Genomic DNA, 6,000 nt, shown 5'->3' with positions numbered 1-6,000 from the left:
AATGAAAAATAATGACTCATCTAAGCTGAAAACCTGAAAAGATAGCTTGGATATACTTACAACATAAGGGGCAAGTGTAGTTTGATGAACTCTGAAGTATCAAAGAAGTCATTTGATTTAGTTTTAAAAAAAATGTGAGAATATTTTGTTCATGATTATCTTATGATCATTATTCGGCACCTTTGTTTCGACTCAAACACTTTGTCATTTAATGAAATATACTATCTTTCCTTTGGAAATAATGCTTATCCATTCCTTTATTCTCATTTAATATTTTTGTTCACTGTACAAATATGAGAAATGTGTTATTGCATTTTGTTAGTCTTGAACTTAAAATGATGAAAAGGAAAAAAAACATGAAAGATTTTAGCATTACTTTTTTAAAATTGATAAAAACAAATGAAAAAGAATGAGAAATGCATGATAAGACATCAATGTTGCAGACTTTTGAAAAGAAAAGTATCGTTAGGGAAGAATACAATGGTTAGATGTTAAGAATAGATTGGTCATATGGCAATTGTTAAGAATTTTGATAAAAGAAGCAAAAAGTAAGAGATTTCGAGAACCTTTTTACTATAATGAATAATTTTGATTGCATTACATGCATTTAAAGCACTCAGTACAAGCATCTATGAGCAGTTATAATAAGGACAGAAACTTTTTATTTCCTAATAAAAACAAGATTTTGATATTCGGATAAAGATAATAATCAAACAAAAGATTTCAAAAAAGAGAAATTTACTTGTTCAAATATGAGAATTCAGTTTTGAGAACAGATGAATTTTAAAGTTGTTAAGCCTCTGCTGATAAGAGCTTTTTCCAATATAAAAATTTTAAAGTTGTTGAGCCCTTACTGAGAAGAGCTTTTTCAAGATGAGATTTTTTAAAGTTGTTGAGCCTCTTCTAAGAAGAGCTTTTTCAATATGAATTTTTAAAGTTATTGAGCCTCCGTTTAGAAGAGCTTTTTCAAAATGAGATTTTTTAAAATTATTGAGCCTCTACTGAGATGAGCTTTTTCCAATATGAAAGTTTTAAAATTGTTGAGCCTTTGTTGAAAGAAACTTTTTCAAGATGAATTTTTAAAGTTGTTGAGCCTCTGCTTAGAGAAGCTTTCCAGGATGATAAATTTTTAAAGTTATTGAGCCTCTGCTTAGAGGAGCTTTTTCAAGATGAAATTGTAAAGTTGTTGAACCTTTACTGAAGGAGCTTTTTCAAGAGGAATTTTTAAAGTTGTTGAACCTCTGTTTAGATGAGCTTTTTCAAGATGATGAATTTTAAAGTTATTGAACCTCTACTTAGAAGAGATTTGTTAAATTTTTAAAAGTTGTTGTGCATTTACTTAAAAGAGCTTTTCCAGGATGATGAATTTTAAAGTTGTTGAGCCTCTACTTAGAGAAGCCTTTTTAAATTTTTAAAAGTCATTAAGCCTCTACTTAGATGAGCCTCTTTAAACTTTCAAAAATTGTTGAGACTCTGCTCAGAAAAGCTTTTTAAATTTTCAAAAATGTTGTTGAACTTCTGGAGCCCTAAAAAAAAAAGATTTTATGCTCAATGTTTCTACTTTTCGAACAAAATGGTTGTTTGTTTGTCTTTGCCTTATTCCTGATTCTCAAAAATAGCCAAAGAGGGATAGCTGTAAACATAATTTTGTATTTATTTTTTTTTTCTCTTTTTCTTTCTTTCTTTCTTATTCTTTTTCTTTTCTTTTTTGATTTGGCTTAACAAAAATATGAGTGCATTAAATGCACTCTCCCCAAAGTCTAAAATCACAACCACCGCCACCACTGGCAGTCGCCTGACACTTTACCTAACTTGGCACGTGAATCTTAACCACCAAAAGTCTACCATGTCGGTTGAAAATATGAGATTTGAATCTCAAAAAATTTACGATTTGAATCCCAGAAAGCTCTATAAATAGAGCTTGATTCTAGCACCAAAGAGAATAGGGGAAGGCCATCGATAAAAACAAAAACCCATGAAGGCTTGCAAAAAAAAAAAAACATTGCCAGATTAAAAAAAAAAAAAACCTTTCTACGTGAAAAAAAAGGGGAATCAAAACATAAACAAAACTTAGCCTCTGGAAACGAAGACCACAGCGCTAAAAAAAAAAAAACCAACACAAACAACAACAAAAAATCTACCGAACCTTCCAAGCCAAATTATGTTTAGACTCTATTTTCACAAAACTAGGCTCAGATCTAAACTCTAGAGATTGTGGGGAGCATTTCAGTGTTTTTGAAAAATTTTTCAATCACCGACGATGGCGACCGGAGCTCACCGGCAGTGAGGACACTGCGATCGTAAAGGCAGACGGTTATCGGCCCTAAATCGATCTGAAAAAGAAAAAGAGGAGATGAGTTTTTTTTTTTTTTTGGAAAGGGGGAGAAATAAATTTTTTTTTTTTACTTTTATATAAAAGGCTAAACCCAAAACAACGTCATTTCATTTAAATGCCCAAAACGACGTCGTTTTAGTCCTTGATGATCAACGCGTTCACCCGTGACCCGACCCGAGGTCCACCCACCCCACCCGACAACATGTCCATCCTTCAGCCTCTGATCGGTCTAGCTGAACCGACCTAGACCAAACCGAACCATCCCCGAACTGCTAGCGCCAGACCATACCGTCAGACCAAATCAAGCGTTGACCGAACTGTTGACCGATTCGATTCAGAAATAAATTTTTTTTTTGAATTTTTAAAGATTTTTTATATGTTATTTTTGTTATTTTAATTATTATTCTTAATATTTATGCATGTTAAAATGTTTAAATTTATCAGAATAAATTTTTATTATTTTATAATAATAATTAATAAAAATAAATAATAAAATATAATAAAATCTTTTTATAATTTTGAATAAACCTTATAAAATAATTGGTAAAAAAATTATAATTAAATAAAAATAATACAAAATTAATAAAAAATAAGAAAAAAAAATTCTATCCAACGATGAGATTCAAAGATACTCCGAGTAGTGATGCCTAAGAAATATTATGTGAGAAGATTTTTTTAAATACTACCAGTGTATTAGAGTATTTATAAAAAATTTTAAATACAATAAAAATTTTCCTTTTTGTTAAGAAATAATAAATTTATTTATTTATTAAAAATAAGTAATATAAATAAGAAAAAGGAAATTTTGTCCAATGATGAGATTCTAAAAGTATTTCGAGTAGTGATACTTTACGAAATCCCTAGGAGAAAAGATTTTTTAAAAAATATTACCAGTGTCTTGGAATATTTATAGAAAAACTTCAATATAATAAAAATTCTTTTTTTCATCAAAAATTTAAATTAAAAAAAAAAAAATTAACAAAAAAAAATCAATACAATTTCTAAAAAAAAAAAGAATAAGGTACACGGATCAACATATCATCACAGTGCATGCATGCATGACATAGTTTTTTTTACGAAAAGTAAATTTGAGTCTCCGATGATAAGATTCTACGGTATTCCAAGAAGTGATGCCTAATAAATCTCTATGTGAGAAAAATTATTCTAATGTTATCAACATACTGGAATATTTTAAGAATTATTTAAATAAAAAGGTTCAAATTTATTTTTTTCAAATAAAATTTGAACAATAAAATACAATAATAAAATCAATTTCCAATAAATGAAAAATCAAGAAAATTATCTTTCAAACACAAAAAATAAGACTGTTTCGCAAACCATAAAATTATCTTTTTAATAAATTTTAATTAATTTTAAAACTTTATTAAAAGGATGAATTTTAATAGGTGGTCAATCACACCTAGCAAAAAAAGATTGATGGTGACTCCGTTATTTTTTATTTATTTTTCAAATTCGTCGGGTAAATACAAAATTGTAATGACATATAGTTAATTTAGATTATAAATATAAATTATCATAATATTTGACGTTAACATTAAATCTTATTTGATTGCATAATAAAATTTGATTATAAATAAAAATATCATAATAGTCAAATTTTATCATAAATATAAAGTTGAAACAAGATAAAATTTATCATAAAAAATGGTATAACAAAACAAACAACTAATTTTCTAGCAAATAACAAAAAAATTTAATTAGAAGAATAAATATTATATTCACAATAAAATTTAATAAAACAATTACCAAAACCAAATAGATACATTTTTAATAGCTTTCTCAGGATTCTCAAAATGGATAGATAAGCACATCGTAAAAAAGTTATGAAGTTTAAAAAATAAAAAATAAAAAATAAAAAATCATTTAAACTTAGGATTAGAGATTTAAGCATAATTAACAATAAGTGAGAGAAAATTATTTTATTTTCCAATAAATTAAAGTATACAAATTCTACTCATAATACTCTAAATGGGTATATAAATTGTACTTATAAGTTAAAGTCATTATATATTTCAATATAATAATAAAAAAGAAAATAAACAAATAAAATTTGTCAATATTTACTTTAATAAGAAAATTATCAATTAAAAAAATTGCTTTAATAAAAACTTTGGAGTATACCATGTTTCATGCTAGTCAAACATGTTTTGGATTCGATCTCAGGCACAAACCTTTTTGTTTTTTTTCAATCCAGTATATAAATTCCTTTTTACTTTATCTTTTCCTTTAAGTTCTCTTTTTAAAAATTCACCATCTCTTTCTAAATCCCCAAAAACTTTATTTTTTATGCTTAACCCTCATCGTTATCATCGACTATCAATGTTAAAAATCCCTAAAAAAATAATAAAATTTTCTTTTACCTCATCTTTGCTTCTATAGGATTAGATTTTTACAAAAACTTTTAGAAACTATTGCATTTGGCCTCAAACCTGAACTGAAAACTTTATATTTAGGGCCTTCATTGTTGGCTGCCAAACTTTCGCTATCCTTTTCCTAGGTTTCTACCAATCGGATTCCTCAAAATCCACCAAAAAAAATCCTAAAACAAAATCTTATGAGAGATAAAATCTCTTTTCTCCCTTTTATATAATTTGCTTGATATGTGACACTACCAAAATTACTTTTAGTACAGACATAATTATTTATTGATAATATATAATAGCATAAATCGTACAAATAGTAAAGAAAATATTGTCTGCTTGGATATTGTTATATTAAAAGCAACAAATACCAAAATGTATCACCTTATCTTGTACTTGGAAAATTCAAATCAAATATGCAAAACATAATATAAACTTTGCAAAACTATAAACCTATATAAAATTAAACCTAATGAATAAATGAAACAAGATGCAAGTAACTACGACTAGATAAAAATGGAACTAAAAGAATGATATAAGATTGAACTAAAATCAATAGCTTCTAACTTAACAAAATCGAAACCTAATTAACCCTAATAATACTAAACTGAAAGCAATTAAACACCAAATTAAACTAATAGCAACTAATTTAACTAGAACACGCAAAACCTAATCAAATTAACAATAAAACAAAAGCAATATAACCTAACTAAGCATAAACAGAATATGAATTTAACTCAATAAAGTCAATTACATGCAAACCAATGAAATTTAAACTTACCAACCTAAACGGAATTGAAATAGCAAGTAATTAAACTTTAACTAACCCTAATTAACCTTTAAAGCATGAAATAAACTATTTTTAACCTAGGAACATGTCATAGTATCTAAACAATTCAAAACAAAATCAAAATCAAACTAATAAGAAAGAACCAATTGCTATGATTACTTAAATTAACCTTAAACAAATGCAATAGCTATAACTAAATGTAATTAGAGATTAAGGATGCAAGAATTTAACTTGAAATCAAATGAAAAATTAATAACAGAAACCATTTTAAAATTAAATCATGCAAACCGAAACTTTCATGCAATATATCATGCAAATCAACTAAATTAAACCCTAATCATGCAAATTATGCAAGCAAGAATGAATATGATCCAAACCTAACCCTAAGAACAATAACCGAAAACTTTTATATTAATTAAATATGAAATTAAAAGAATAAAATGAAACCAGAATCTAAATCGAGACAATTAAGCAAAGATGACACAAGATCACAA

The sequence above is a fragment of the Durio zibethinus genome, chromosome 18 (genome assembly GCF_047325235.1).
Source record: "Durio zibethinus cultivar Kanyao isolate XHJ-2024 chromosome 18, ASM4732523v1, whole genome shotgun sequence".
Classification (NCBI taxonomy): domain Eukaryota; kingdom Viridiplantae; phylum Streptophyta; class Magnoliopsida; order Malvales; family Malvaceae; genus Durio; species Durio zibethinus.
This window is presented reverse-complemented; position numbering follows the sequence as displayed.